General features: G+C 40.7%; 2 protein-coding genes across 2 annotated transcripts in view; both read left to right on the forward strand.

Moving 5' to 3' along the window:
* Positions 1 to 15,883, forward strand: part of LOC140693509 (uncharacterized) — a 311,246-nt gene that overhangs the window by 74,612 nt on the left and 220,751 nt on the right. The gene's annotated exons all lie outside the window — the stretch shown is intronic.
* The window catches only part of LOC140693524 (trafficking protein particle complex subunit 9-like), a 54,365-nt gene that overhangs the window by 38,272 nt on the left and 210 nt on the right, over positions 1 to 15,883 (forward strand). Inside the window, exon 4 of the mRNA XM_072957344.1 lies at positions 14,894 to 15,015. The gene's annotated coding sequence lies outside the window, so the exon portion shown is untranslated. The remainder of the gene's footprint in view (positions 1 to 14,893; positions 15,016 to 15,883) is intronic.

Consider the following 15,883-nt stretch of genomic DNA (forward strand, 5'->3'; position numbering starts at 1 on the left):
GTGCAGTTAAATGCTATTAATTGAAATAAGAGTAACCTAGAAACATTGCTCTAACAATACAGGATGAGGGAGGAGGATTGGCTGAGCTGCTTGCAGTGGGATGTCTTCTCAGGTGACTCCCTCACCGTGATTCCTGCCAATATCCGCCCCAGCCCTGCACGGTAGTCCTGCCGAAGCAAGCAAGCACTTTGCTCAGAAACGCACTGAATTTCCTTGCGCCTCTGTTTGTTGGTTTTTTTTGAAAACACATTTTGCCCTTTGCTTAAATGCCATCCATGCTAGTCACCCCTTACACTCATTCTTCTGGACCTCGTCCATACATAGCTGCTGAATGGATGAACAGAATGTAGTATCTCCATGTAGTGGAACATTATTCACACGTAAGAGTGAATAAAAAAGAAAAAAAAAAGAGGAAAATGAAAAATGCCACCTGTTTTGGGAAGTCCACCCTGACTGTTCAACCCACACTTTTCCCTTTGAAACACAATCACTTATGCTCCACTCTACTCTTTTTGATAGTACTTACCACCTTCTAATAATCTTTAACGTTTCCAAAAAAAATAAAAAATAAAGAGATGCTGATGCCACTTCAAAATATACAAGCCTTGCTAACAGCATGTTAATTGAAAGGAAGCAGACACAAACGGCCAGATATTGTTGATTTCAGTGATCTGAAAAGCCCAGAAAAGGCACATGCAGAGGCAGAGAGCAGGTGATGGTTGGAAGGGGCTGGGTGGAGGGGGATTACGGAGTGAATGCTAGTGATAGGGGGATTCTTTTGGGCTGATGAAGTGTTCTGGAAATAGAAGGTGTTGAGGGCTGCACAACTGTGATTGTGCAGAAGACTGCTGAGCGCTGTGTCTGGGAGTGCCTGTTGTTGGGGCATCTTTATTTTGTTCACATCCTGCAATGTGAAGGGCCATCTTCTGCTGTGGTCATTCTACTCCTGTGAGTGGTGAGGGTCAGGACTTTGTACAGTCCTGTTTCTTTTCTCCCTCTGGCTGAGTGTAGGCAAAAAAATTTAAGCCTGAGAAAGTGCTCCATCTACAGAAATGTCTTTCAGTTTTGCCTGGTGTAAAAATCTTGAGAGCTTTTAACCGTTGAGGCTAGTCTGTGGGGGTAAATAGCCTATGAAGCCTGGGTGAGCCCGGGAAGAGCCGCGCTTCCCTCCCAGACACGGGTGGGGATTTCACCCCCTTTCAGGCAGTGAAGGGCCCAGACCCGTGGGCAGACTTGACAATCGTGAATATTTACGTGTATCCGCTGCTTCATCTTGGATATTAATTTCAAGCTGAGTCAGTTTGTGACGGCAGCCTCATCCTACATCAGGAATTTATAGTATCTGCTCTTTGAGGTGAAGACCTGACAGACTTGATTATTTAACAGTCTGCTTTGAATTGATATCTCAGATTCCTTTGTCAAAAGCAAAACAGCAGAAATACAGACGTCCTTTAATTCCAATGTGGCCTGGAACGGGTTTAGTGTCTGTGCCTCAGTGGCCTTATCTGCGGGTGGGGAAGATGATAACAGTGCTTCCCTCAGAGGAGCTGGTGAGGGGAGAGTGAGAAGCACAAATGGAGGACTTACACGAGATGCTCATAAATGACCGAATTTAGTGCTCTCCGCCTGGTGAGGCCTTAGGGGTAGAGATGTCAGAACAGAGCAGTCCTAGCCGGAGCTCGATACGTGATGGTAGCTGTTATGATCAGTATCACCACTGTGGGTTATCAGGTAGTTTTAAGACTTGGTAATATGATTTCATGAATAATGTTAAAAGACTAGACATCTCAGATCCAGTTTACATAGTCCTCAAGATTTCTTCTGAGAATTGGATGGTTTCTTCCCTATCTTAAATCTGAGATGAGTCTCTAAAAATTTCCGTATTCCTCCATCCTTTTGCTTTAATTCTCTATTTCTTAAAAAACAAAGTTTTTAGATGGAGTTACTGGGGACTGAATTGAGGGCCTCATGCATGCTAAGCACATACTCTCCCAAATGAGGTATAATCTCTTCCCTGATTTTTTTTTTAAATTTACATCTTAATTTTCAGAGGTTAGAGGCCTCTAATTATTTTTCTGGAGACTTGTCCATGAACCTGTAAATCTACAATTAATGGACAAAATTTGGTTTATTAAAAAAAAATCTATAGAATATTCTACAGTCCACCCAAAAGGAAATACTCATGGACTTAAAATGTTTCTCCTTTAAGGTGATTTCTCCTGTTTGGTCGAGCTTAATTTGTTAACAGCCATCCTCATCATCATAATGACCAAACTCGCTGTGAGTGGACGCCTAACTGAGGCTAAAATGCTTTGCTCATATTTTACTTCATAGCAAGTGTTTGATTGTAGGTATCAGTGTCTCCTTTTTTGTAGCTGAGGGATTGAGAGATGGGTCAGCTTGCCCCAAATGACACGCAGCTGGCGGTGGCTAGCTCGATGCTGGAATCCAGGCTGCACAGGATGAATTCTCAATTGCTCCTCTAATCAGCTTCCCGTTGAGTGTTTTCCCGAACTCCTGTGAGCCCATAAATGACCGATTTTAGCTATCTCAGCCTGATGAGGTCTTCAAAGGAGAGACACCAGTGAGAATGAGAGGCAGAGTGGCATAAATTAAAATTGTACATTTTCACAAATGTTTTATTCTCAGGTAATGACTGTAAAGGAAATAGTTTTTTAATTTAGTGCTTTGTGAGAACTAAAAACAAAACATTTAAAATAACTATTGTGCAAGAGAGAAGTGGTCTTTGAAAGTCCAACTGTTGCTAATGATGTTACTTGTTTTTTCTAGTGGTGCTTATTTACTGAAAAATTTCCAAACACTGAATTTGTTTTATGTAGTCTTAGTATGAAAGAAAACTTTGTCAGTGAGTATTGTAAGTAAAATCCTTACTCTTTTCTTTCCTGATGATGAATATCTTAGTTGTTTACATGGCTTAAGTATATTTCGTCATTTGTGAAATTTGAGTAATATGGTTTACCTTGTCTGACTGTGAGAGCTGGACGCCTTGTATACAAAGCACCGTAGAGGTGCTTAATAAAAATGCGCTTTCACAGTGACTGATAGTTTAGAAGTATCAACTCTGAATACTAAAAAGGGTAGCTTATTTCTGATGCATATTCAATATGTGTATATATGATATACATTAATATGGCTTAAAGTAACTAGGATTGTTTTTTTTAAGTGCAGTATGAAGCTTTAATGAAATCTGTGTCATTCTAGTGAGACAGGGACTACTTAAATTGCCTTAAGCAGACGACCTTGAAGATTATTTACACAGAATGTAAGCTCAGAATTCATGTTGCCGTGTAACCATCCATCAGACATTTAATTTCTCGGGATTCTGACCAGAACCATTAAGTTTAGAAAAATCCACATTGATTATTATCAGGGAATAAGCTTCTCTCTTTTGTGACTAAAGAAAATTTTGATTTTTTTCTGCACTCTTTTCAGGTTTTAAAATTTCAAAATTTTGATTTGACATGTCACTTTTTTAATAGAGAGAATAAAGCTCATGCTGTTTTAATATGTAAATAAATGTTTTTGTATTTCAATACCCTTCTATGATTTCCTGGCTCTTTGAGAAGTATTTTGCAAGATACTTAGATTACCTACTGTTGGAAAAATACAGACGTGACTTTTATGAATATAGGCGTAGTACAGTTCTGTTGGTTTTTACTACAGTGCAAGACATGAGACCTAGGAGAGCTTTGCTGCTGATTGCCAGGAGGACAGATCTCAGGTCTCAGTCTCCCCTCGTGTAAAATGAAGTGGCTGGACTGGATTCTTTCCTCTTCTAAGATGAGCTTCCATGAGCCTATGTCTTTTGTTTATATTTAGGAGTATTAGCAATATCAGATTAAATACTGAATACCCCTCCATCCCCCCGAAGCAAAGTGCAGTATATGCTACATAAGCTTCTAGTTATCTGATTCTCGTTTCTCATCTTACAGTCAATTTTTGTGTTGCATGTTTCCCGGCAACCTGGAAGGTCTTTTTAGCCATAGGTGGCGCTGTTGCAACTTTTTACAGTCTTAATTTTTCTGTTTGTAAAATAAGGCTTAAACAATGTGATTTTATTTTGATTCCTTTGCTTAATGCTTCAGAATAGCACAACGTCCATTATGTCTTTCTACCTGGAAAATTTTTTCTGCTTATATCATAGTTTTATTCTTTTATCTCGCTGTGAACATTTCAGACTTGCTGTGCAAACAATGGCAAAATCGGGCTTTTCTTCTAGTGTTAGAAACCAGTGAGCCGGGATATTATAAAACAGCTAGAAGCTGCCTCTGGAGCACCATAAAGCTGAAAGGTGTGTTGAGTTCCCTGAGTATTGACCCCGCCGCTGTGTGTTAATTGGTGGGAGTTGATTTGGTACATATATGATGGGGTGTAGTTTCTTGACTTGGGTTTGCCTGCACGTGCTGACACTGAACCATGTGATCCTGAGTCAGCTCGTTCTGAGTTTTCCCCTCGTCTGTGAGAAGGGGACACTCATATCTGCTTTGTAGAATTGTGAGAATTAGTAATTATGTAACATGTTTACCACAGTGGGTATGTCAAGAGAGCTCATAAACTTTAGCTGCTGTTTTGTGTGCAGCCATCATTTTATAGTCTTTGGTAATTACAAAGAAACAAGAAAATAAGAAAAGCTGATTTTATGATGAAAGATATTTGAGGACGTTCCATAATTCCTACACCCATAATTTAGCATCAGCAGAGTCAGAACTGTTACACAGTCGCCCTGGACCAACGTTAAGCCACAGAAATTTTTGTTACTTCATATATGTTGGGGCCTAAGGGGAACCAATACTTATACACATGTTGTCTCCAGCAGCCAACTGAGAGATGACACAAAAGAGTAGGCAGGCGATAAATGTCTTCTTTGTTACTGATGAAGCCACGTTCTCCATGAACTTCAGGGCTGTGGATAAATGAGTGTCATGATACTGTGTCCCAGAAGTAGAGACTCACCCTGTCCCAGGTATCTCTGGGCCACAGCAAGCCTTCCCTTGAGAGAATGAGCCCCATCATGCACAGGGCTGTTCTGCAATGGAGCTGAGCATCCAGGGTGCTTCCCTAGGGTAGTCAACACTGGAGGGAAAGGAAGGGTTTCACATGCCCTGCTTGTCTCCCCGGAATCACAACTCAATCTGTTAATGTGAGGAGGGCTAGCTGTGGGCCAGGGGTCAGGGCTGTGAAGGGAGTAGCACTCTGCATGGCCCAGAGGAGTGGGGAGGAGGTATCCCTTCCATCAGTTTAAACAGGTGGTGGGATGGAACAGAAGGGTTCATCCCATGAGTTTATAAAAGGAGAAATAAGAATTTCCTTTGGGTATTAGTCTAGCCAGGAAACACAGAAGATGATTAGGAAGGAGACTTGTAAACCACTGTAATATTAATTTGACATTTGTTGAGCACCCAAAATGTGCTACATTCTTTTCTGAGCGTTTTACAGAAATGAATCCTTCAATCTTCTCAACAAGCGAGTAAGGAAGGTTTGATTGTTATCCCAGTTTCACAGTGTGGAAATTGAGGCACACAGAGGGTAAGTTGACCAAGGTCACAGAACTAGTAAGTGGCAGAGCAAGTATTTTAACCCTGGCTGTATGGTATTGTGGCTCCCAGAATGGGCTTTGGGTGTTTAGATGTATCTGCATCCCTCGATTTCTGTACGTCTGTGCATCAATTAGCCCAGAAAGGACAGGGAAACGAGAGTTACACAGGTGCTCACAGTCGTGTCTCGGCAACTGTCCACGAAGAGTACACCGTGATTAGAATTAATTGTTTTCCAGGCAGCAGATCTGTTGGTATAACAGAAATTTAGTCCATTGAATTCATCTAGAAATCCTTCCTGCTCTGCTTCTGTCCACACTTGCCATGTGACTGCCTGCCCGTGTTTGGGCCGTGGAGGAGAACATATACTCATGGTTGAACTCTGATATTGCAGTCTGGTTCATAGTTTCACATCTTCTGTTACATTAATAAGTTAAATTTCTGGTTTTCTTGCATCAGTGTCTCATGAGTTTGGTTAATGTGAAACCAGTCCATGGGAGCCCAGGGGTTATGATGGTATAAATTTTTAGCACGTTGTGGCACTTCTAGCCATGCAGACATGACTGGGGGATGTACGCCTTTCTCACTGATTTCTCCCAACAGCAGGGTCCTCTCACGGATGTGAGGCTGGGAGCTCTCTGAGTAGCTCAGTCAGAGGCCAAGTCCACCAATCCGAAAATGATGAAGTACCTGGAAGTGGGTTTAATAAAAGTAAAGGGCTTCCAGGTAGTCCGATGGGCTGTTCAAGAAATTTGGTGAAAAGCTGTCCACTGTCTGTGGTTTAGCTGCTTCTTTGCTATTGAAAAGTCTGGAGTAGATGAAGGGATTTTAAAAAGCAGAAAGGAGTGATTTCAGGTGGTTCATCCACACCGGTGAGAAGTGATGGATGACCGCCTGTGTGAGGCACAGACAGAGTCTTACAAACTTCATAAAACAGCTTCAAATGCTCTGCCATCTGAGTGCGCTTCATATGGGGTCCAGTTCATCACTGGTCACGCTGTGAGGGCAAGTAACTGACGATGGCAGAAAGGACACGGAGGCATCAAAAAGGTCTCACTCATGTTCCCTGTTTAAAGAATGTGGCACAGTGTATTATATTTGAGCTGGTTTTTCACTGAACAGTTTTTAGTGTTTTCTGGGACTCCCCAGTGCCCCAAGGTTCCATGCAGCTGGGTGTCCCCTCATTGCAGCTCCGTCAGCGCTTGCCCTGGGCTGATGTGGTGTCACGGGAAGCAGGACGGTCAGCGTCCCCGGCTCCTCTGAGCTCCGTCTCCTCATCTGCAGAGCCTGGTTTCCCATCCGTGTCTACTTAGTAGGGTTGCTGAGAATCACACGTGATGGTTATCAGGTGTGATTTCTGGTTGTCTCTGCGATTGGCAAATAGCCAATAATTGATAGAAACTCTTGTTTTTTTTTATTGTAATTGTGTCTCCTAGATTGCAGTGGTTTTTAGTCTGCATTTTTTTATAACTTTACTCATTTTTAAATATGCCCTTATTTTATTTATTTTTTTTTGAGGTACTGGGGACTGAAGCCAGGACATTGTGCATGCTATGCAGGTGCTCTACAACTGAGTAATACCCACCCTCCTTTTCTGCACTTAAAAATAAATATTGCAATACACAAAATAGCTCTTAAACTCCATCATGGGACCTGGTCTCTGTATAGGCAAATGAACACGTATACTATTTCAATAAGAATAAATGCTGTTGAGACATAAGTTTCTGAATCTGTTAATGTGCTTAAAAACGATCATAGCTAGTGATAAACACGAGACTTAGATCCAGGACTTTTTAGGGTATGTTTTGCCATCATGGGAAATTACATTCTACCGAGAAGGCTAATTGGGTCTCTTTGATATTTGGATGGTTTAGCAGGTGATCAAGGCTTTCCAAAGCTGACAGTTTTGTATTTTAAACTAACTACAAAGTTATCTTCTAGAAGATGGAAATCCTAAGTTTGTGAATTTCCCAGTAATCCAGGGGGTATGTGTCTGTGTCTGTGTCTGTGTGAACGTTTGTGTGTGTGATTTCAGGAATGTAGAAATAAGTTCCATATAGACTTCTGATATCTTTCTCTTCCAGTTCAAGGTTTAAGCATATACTTACACAAATAAATTGATTTTCTTTTGTCATTTGGCATATTGGCGGGAATAAGAGGTTCTCATACTTGTTTCAGAAGGGTTGGGAAGCATGAGCTTAGAAAACGGGAGGAGAAAGAGGCAGGGAGACACTTCACACTTTGTGCAGTATATGAGAAACGGTAGCTTTTCTTTTCTCTTTTCTTCTAAAGCAAACTGGCTCTGAATTGTAACACACTATTCCTCAGAATTGCTTTTCTAATCAGATACAAGTGCCTCAGATTTTTCAAGGCAACATGAATGATGAAATGTGTTTTAGCATTTATCTTTAAAAGTAGTTTTATTTCTCAAGTAAAAGACTATAGCCTGTTTCTTCCAGCGTCTCAAGAAATTCTCATTGATCTATGTACATGTTCTATGTGCTTATTTTCTTTTCTTTTTTTTTAAGTGCTTGTTTCATTGTGGTGTGAATCAATGTTTAAAATTTCTGGATTTTGATCTTTAGAAAATGCTGATATATCAGAACTGTTAAAAACCTGATTGTTCTTTGGTCCTTGTTTGGTGGGGCACCCTATTGATTACTCTTGTCTGTTAAAGAGAGAAATTCTTCCTCTAGCCTGCAGATCATTAAGTGTATGGTTTGCAGTATGCCTTTAAATTTCATTGAATGCATTGAACATGATTGTCCAGTGAATTTTGAGTTGACTCATAGTAATGACTTTGCTTTGATTCTGTGGCTTTTGCTCCTCTCCACAAGAGCTTGAATTCTCTGTTGCATTTTGTATACGTGTTCTTCACAGTGGAAGAAATTTTGCATTTTTTACAGAGGTGGTTTTTCCTAACACCTCTGAATGCCTTCTGTAATTGATACAACAAAAATCTGTTATTTCAATGCTTAATTATTTCATAAACTAGTTTTTGGCTTAATCAGAAACAATGACAGAGTGATAATAAAAAATAGGAAAACTTTCCTTCCTTTGAAGAATAGAAATCAGGTGGTCAGGCTCACCCATGCTTTGGGCCTGACACACTTAATCTCATGTCATTGTGTATCATGATTCGGAGATGGAGTTGCTTCAGGTTTATTGATTTTTGTTTTAACATTTGTGTTGAATTCTTTCTCCAGGCTTATGTATCCTGTTGGGTTTGTTGAAACTGTAGAAGGGAAACAAAAGCTTTTTTTGGTTTCCGGAGGCCTGAGTTGCTGATGATAAGGGTTGAGGGTGGGCTGAGGAACAGAGTGACACTCCCTCTGCTCCCAGCTGAAATTGATGAACAATGAAATCAATTAAGTGTATCGGTATTTGACCAATAGAAGTTAGCGAGCCCAAACTGGCTAGTTATGCCCAAAGAAAGTACTGAATTCACCTGCAGAATTAGGTGCTTTACCAAGAAGAAGCAGCTTAGAGCAATCAGAAAAATCAGTCCTATGATGAGATATAAAGTAAATATAATATCTTTTATTTCTGAAACTTTTCTACGTTAAGTTGTGTAGAGCTAAAATTAAGTTTCAAGCACCAGGAGTTAACAGTGTGGGTGGTTCTGTATGATCATTATTCAGGAATGTGCCTAGACTCTGCTAGAGTGGCTGAAGCTGGCAGGAAAAGACCCAGAGCCAGGATTTGTCACCTTAGGGTGTCCTCCATAATGGTTCCATGTGGGAGCCCATGATTGGGTTAACAAATTGTAACAGACCCCAGCCGCCTGTCAAATTTAAGAAGAAAACGTATGCTTAGTAACTGCTTTGCAAGCAAGTGCCTGTGCATCCTCACTCCTGTCTCCTTGCCTTAAAAAGCAGAGATAATGCTTTGCTTGCGTAGATGATGTTTTAGATAGCACTCTGCTCATCGCAAAGCAATGACCCAGGCCCACAGCTATAAAGGCTGGGCTTGTGTGCAGTTAGATACTCTATTATCCCCCAAGCAAGGACCTAGCTGGTCTGGTGGTCTGCTTTGTAATTCACATGTCTAAAGAATGTATCTTATTCCCCTCACCCCATGACTTACCTAAAGATACACTAAGCCTTTGTACTCATGGTGGATTCTACAATCTCTGTCTCATCCTTCTTTCCCCAAGTTCCTGCTTACTATCACGCAACTGTTAATGACGTTTTCCTTTGATTATACACAATAAATATGGGATCATTTGAGAGGCTCGTGGAGTTGGGTCCCTACGCCCTCTCTCTTTCGTGACTTTTTCCACAGAGTCTTGAGTATTCATTCCCTGTACGTAAGACTTCTGCCAGCCAGAACCCACAGTTCCAGGTGAGAAGGATGCAGGCTTTATCTCTCCTACCTCTAGGGAGAGAGAGTAGAAAATTGAGATCTGCTCTTCCGTGGTCCCTTCCTGCCCCAGGTCTGCTCCAGTTCACCTGCAGCCTTCTGGCCTCTGCTCACACTGCCTCTGTCCCAGGACTGACAGCAGCCTTTTCTTCCCTGGTAAACATTTCCTGTGCCTTTTAGAAGTTGGTCTCTTCTCTGCAATACAACCCTGGCAGATGTGATGGTGGTAAACGTGCTGGAGGGCAGTCACTTGGGGACTGCCAGGAGCCATGCTGATTCTCCTGAGTCTCTCATTCGGGGTTACAGAACTGTCGAGCAGCAGAGGAAGCCCTTTAACGTGAGGCCAGCTCAGCATTGCATCACTTTCATTTTATTTTTGAATTTTCAGTGGAGAAATTATTTGTAGCAAACTGTTCCAGATTTTTGGCTGCCTGCTTTCCTCACCACCATTTCCTTGTTGGCTCTGGTGCTGGTTGTAAGAACCAGGTTTCTTCTCTGGTTATTTCTAGCAGCTGGGCTTGCCGAATCCTTGATCTGCATTTGAAGCAGAATGCTTCTTCGTGATGTCAAGCTGATTTTCCTATTTCTGAATATTTCGTGTACACTCAGCAACTCTTTCAAGTGAAATGCTCTTGTCCAATTCTGTTAACCCATATTTGCCGATCTCCTGCTTTCATGCTGAGGGCAGTTTCTTCTTCCTGTAATAAAAGTTAGCAATTTGCATTTACTATTTGAAGGTTCTGGCCCTAGGTGCTTTTGTCCTTAACAGTTTTAATACAATTCACCCATTAAAATGTGCAGCGGTTTTTACTCAAAGCCCAGAATTGTGCATCGCAGTCAATCTTAGAATATTTTCATCCCCCAACAGGAAGCCCTGTATGCACAAGCAGTCATTCCCATCTTCCTCATCCTCCCCCAGCCCCAGGCAGCCATTGTTCTCTCTCTATGGATGTGCCTGTGCTGAACATTTCATGTAAAACAAGTTATTTCATGTAAATGGAACTGTCTATTGTGACTGACTTCTTTCACACTGAGTAACTTTTTCAATGTATTTCCAGGTTGTGGCCTGGGTCAGTACTCTATGCTTTGCTATTGCTGAATTATATTCTACTGTGTATCTGGGCCCTACTGTTTACCCATTCATCAGGTGATAGTCGTTTGTGTTGTGTCTGCTTTTTGTTTGTGAAGAGTAATGGCGCCGTGAATACTCCTGTAGGAATTTTTATGTGGACATTTGTTTTCAGTTCTCTTACTTGTGTGACCAGAGAGCAGAAATGCTGGGTCATTCATAAACCAAATGTTCAACTCTCTGAGGACCTGCCAGGCTGTTTTCTAAAGTGGCCACCCTGTGTTACATCCTCAAAAGCAAGGGCTGCACGCTCCGCTTCCTCTGTGTCTTCATTAGTGCTTGTTACACATTTTTTTTATTATAACCTATTGTAGTAAGTGTGAAGCGGTTTCTCCTAGTGGTTTTGACTTGATTTCTTTTACAGCTAATGATATTGAACATCGTTTGATTGTGCTTATTGGCCATTTGTATATTTTCTTTGAAAAATACATTTTCAGATACTTTATACACATTTTAATTGAGTTCTCTTTTTCTTGTTGAGTTGTAGGAGTTTTTTCTTTTATTTGAAGATACAAATACTTAATCAGATAAATAATTTGAAAAAATTTTCTCCTCTCTGATGTTTTTTCACCTTCTGGATGGTGTCCTTTGAAGCAAATTTTTAACATTTGATGAACTCCAATTTATCACTGTTTTCTTTGTTCCTTGAGCTTTTGGGGTAATATTTAAAATCTGAGGTATTTTATTTAAACTTTTATATAAAAAATAACTTAATTCTTAAGACTGTTCTAGGAGATGGGTGCTGTGGCTGTCCCCAGTCTATGGATAGGAGACTGAGGTGCAGAAAATTTCACTGAAATATCAGTGTCACAGCTACCCAGTGCTGTGGGATTTCAGACCCTCATGTTTGTCCCCAGCATTTGTGATCTTCACCACCATGCTCCACTACTGCCTGGAATCATTAATGAAAAAGTTTTCCTTTTTTGATTTCTTGATTGTTTGTTTTCTCATTGGGGAACTCACCTCTTCATTTTCCTTGCAGAGATCTGTGTAGGTTTATTTTAGATCTCATGTACTTATTTATTACACAGGCTCCAGCGATGATTGTGCCTAGTTGATCTAATCAATTCATACTCAAGTCTTTCCTGCTCATGACACTAAAAAGAGAGTCATGATTTACATAATGCTCAAAGAAGAATGTACTTGAGTGATTTTATTTTTCTAACCAATCAAACAAATCAAATAAAAACCCGGTGTTGGAACAGATTATAAGCCCTGCAGAATAGGGTCACTGTCTTCCTTGTGTTTCATTTGATTTGTCACAGTGTCTGGATAGTGCCTTGCTGTCCAGCAGTTTTGTGAGTATACGGTGCTCGTGAATCATTGTAAGGAAAGAATTTTGACAACAGACTGTGTTGTTCATTTCACAAGGGAAAAGATCATATAGAAATACTGCTCAGATTTATTTTAAAATTAAGCTTGGTGTTTTGAGAAGGGTTCAAGAAACCATACAAAAATCTTTTTCACTAATTTTAAATCTATCTTAGACACATTATGCATACATAGCAGAGTAACTTATCAACTAGTTTTGACAAGAGGAGTGTATTATTGATTATCTATTTTAGTTGAAATATTCTACCTGGGATAAAGTAATCAGTGCCCATAAATGAACAAATATGTTTGTATTTCTATGCAACATGGGGGCAGACTTCATATGTTTTTATATAATATATATGACTGTGTGTTTTAATCTGTCTGTCAGTGTTTTTATAGTTTTTCAGCAATGTTGTAACTTTAGAATTCTTCTATGGAAATCACCCCCAATTCTAGTGCAGTTTGTACTGTGTATCCTGTCTTATGCATGGGATTCCACTGTCCCCTCACTGAGGAATTTCCTCTCCTATTGAGTTAGTAGCAGAGTTAAAGGAACTGTGATTTCTAGGCCTTTGCTCTCCATGTGTTTGCAGTTGGCTGTCAATCAAGATTTTCTCTTTCTTGAGTTTTCATTGTTCAATTAGAATTTTGGAAATAACAATTAATATGTTGCAACACTCTCCCTAGAAACTTGATGTGTTTGTGCTTTCCAGTTTCCAATTTACAAAAAATGTAAATGCACTCTTGTTTTTAAATAGTCCTTTTTCACTAGATATTTGTTTACTTCTTTATAGTCAAAATATTTTTTTCCCAATGAATGAATAGGTTTGCATGTTTTAAAAGATACCTTACTTTTTAAATTTCTTATTCTAACAGGTATATTCGTTGTACAGAATTTAGAAAATAAGGATAAACACAATTATAACTTAAAAATGGCCTCTAATCTCACCTGGAGATACAGTTGTAAGGTTTGAAATTGAGAATTACAAGTCCTCTCAAACTGTTCTTCTATTTCAAGTACGGTTTGGTTACTGAGATCCTCGAATTCCCATATGAATTGTAGCAGCAGATAGTCAGTTTCTGCAGAGGAACCCACTGGGATTGTGATCGAGTCCACGTTGAATATATGGATCGCTCTGGGGAGCACTGCCATCCCAAGAATGCTGTCATTTGATTCAGGAATGTGCGTGGTGTGTCTGTCCAGGTATTTAGGTATTCTTTAATTTTTTTCAGCATTGCATAGAGTTTACATTGGATTATTTTACTATATATTTTGCCTTTATACTGAGGACAAGTGTGCAAGGTACCGGGATCAGAAGTGTATTGGAGCTCCGCAGCTTGCTGCCACCATGGACGCTGTGCTCTTGCTTCGCCCACTGTACAATGTTGCACAAAATAGGACCTAAGTAACTCTCTCTTGAAAGAATGATTATATGATTGCTGGATGATGCTTGAGAGTCCTTGTGATGATGTCTTTTTCCCAGAATTTCCCCTCTTCTTTACTATGCCCTTTCCCTTCCTTTCCTCCAGCCTGTGTTTCAGCCTGCCTGTGGCATTGATTTTCCTTGTCTGTGGACTCTTCCTTTCACTAGTTCGTGATAATGTTACATGTGAGATGTGGAAACTTGCTAGATGTCAAGAAAGAGGAAATCCATTGCATTCTAGTTTTTTTAGAGTGTGCTATTGTATTATCGATTGAAATGAAATCAGGCTGACCCATTGAGCCATCCCCTGAGCTCTTTTTGCCTTCCTACAGGTGATACTGCTCTCGTTGCTGCATGTGCCCTTCCCCCAGACTTGGTTTTGGGGTTGAGTAAGTCACCGTCACTGGAACCCTCTCTTTAAATGATGAAGAGAACATTTGCTCTTTCTCCCTGTTTGGGGACTTGGATGAGATGAGGCAACAGATAAAGAATGGAGCCCCACCTCATTCTGACCCCCGCTCTTTCCGTTCCTTTCTCCAGGGGAAGAGTACAATTCAAAAATATAAAGATTGTGAACTAATGACATAGACAAGACAACCGATCATTTATTAAATACCCTTTCATGCCAGAAACAAATGTATTATACACACAAAAAGCACATAAAATACGGTAGTACTGTGGTTACAAACGTGGGTCCGAGTTCGAGTCCTGGTCTGGAGTGACAAGTCCTGTGAGATGGAGAATTGGTAGGTCGGCTTAGCCTCTCTTGGACTTGTTTTCTGTCCTGCAGAGATGGGGCTCGCTAGGCGTCCCTCCCCCGTAGAGGTGCTGAGGGGTGTAAAAGACACGTGTAGGCAGACCGAGCACAGCTGCTCTTTCCTCGTAAGTGCAGGATAGCATCGCTTTTGCGGTGATGGCTTTATGACTGCACCGTGTAGACTCTCAGTGCTCCAAAGGGATGCCTTGCAGATTGGAGATGGGATTCTCACTTCTGTATATACCCAAGGATTGTGTTATTGGGCCTTGCTAATTTGACTCTATTCTTTAGAAAGTACATAATGTAGATATATCTTTCAAACATGCATGATTTTTTCTTTTATTATTTATAGTTCTACCCTCTCATCTCTTGGTGTGACTTTTCATGGAATCCAGGAAACAGTCCTAAGCAACCTGCCTCTTCACACTTCTCCGTGGTGGTTTCCTTCCCTGACTAGAAGAGGGTTTTGCATAGGTAATTTTGATTGCTCCCCTTCTCTTGGAGACTCTCTGTTTTTCTGCCCATCTCTCACCTGTCCATCTGTCCATTTCTCTACCCACTCATTCTTCTGACTTGTTTCAATAAGCATTTCAGGCAGCTTACAGAAGAACAGGTACCAAATAAACAGGTGAGAAAATGGGGCCAAGTTCATACAGTGAGGCTAGGAGTTGAGCCTGTGTGAGAGTTGCCAGCGTGAGACACACGCCTCTGCCTTGTGACTTATAAGATAGACAACATCAATGTGCCTGAAGCTCCCAGCAGACACAGGGAAACAGGGTTTGTGGGAGATGCTCATTGGCTGTGAAATAAATAAGTGGCTTAGTAGAAGCCCAGCCTTTCCAAGTACTAAGGCTTAGGAGAATATTTTAGTGTCTTCCAAAATCAGATTATTGCATCTTTTCTTTTTCAGAGTTTTATGTATAGTTGGTTTACATTCTATACCTGGAAATTTCTCCAAAACTTCTGCCCACGTGAGTCCCATGACTCGGGAATGGGGTGGTTCTGCTCATTGACGGGTGTTGGCCAGAAACGGAAAATGACAGCCTCAAAGGAGCCTGGGATTTATCAGTTATGTTTTGTCAGTGCTGTAGATTTCAGAAAATGCTTTCACCTTTTCTTTCCATCTGAGGCAGCAGCGCGCTCTCTTACCAGCATCAGGAGCTCAGGGCCACGGGATGGTGGGGGCTGACTGCACTGCCGTCAAGACAGCTGAGCTAGTCACTGCAGGTGTGGTTCTTTTACATACTGCAGTTCATGCTCTTTACTAGAATGTTTCAACAGGGAGTTAATTAACTGAGTTAATTAACCTTTTATAAATATGATGCTTTGTTGAAAAGACAGT

This window comes from Vicugna pacos, unplaced genomic scaffold (assembly GCF_048564905.1).
Source record: "Vicugna pacos unplaced genomic scaffold, VicPac4 scaffold_19, whole genome shotgun sequence".
In the NCBI taxonomy this organism is placed as follows: domain Eukaryota; kingdom Metazoa; phylum Chordata; class Mammalia; order Artiodactyla; family Camelidae; genus Vicugna; species Vicugna pacos.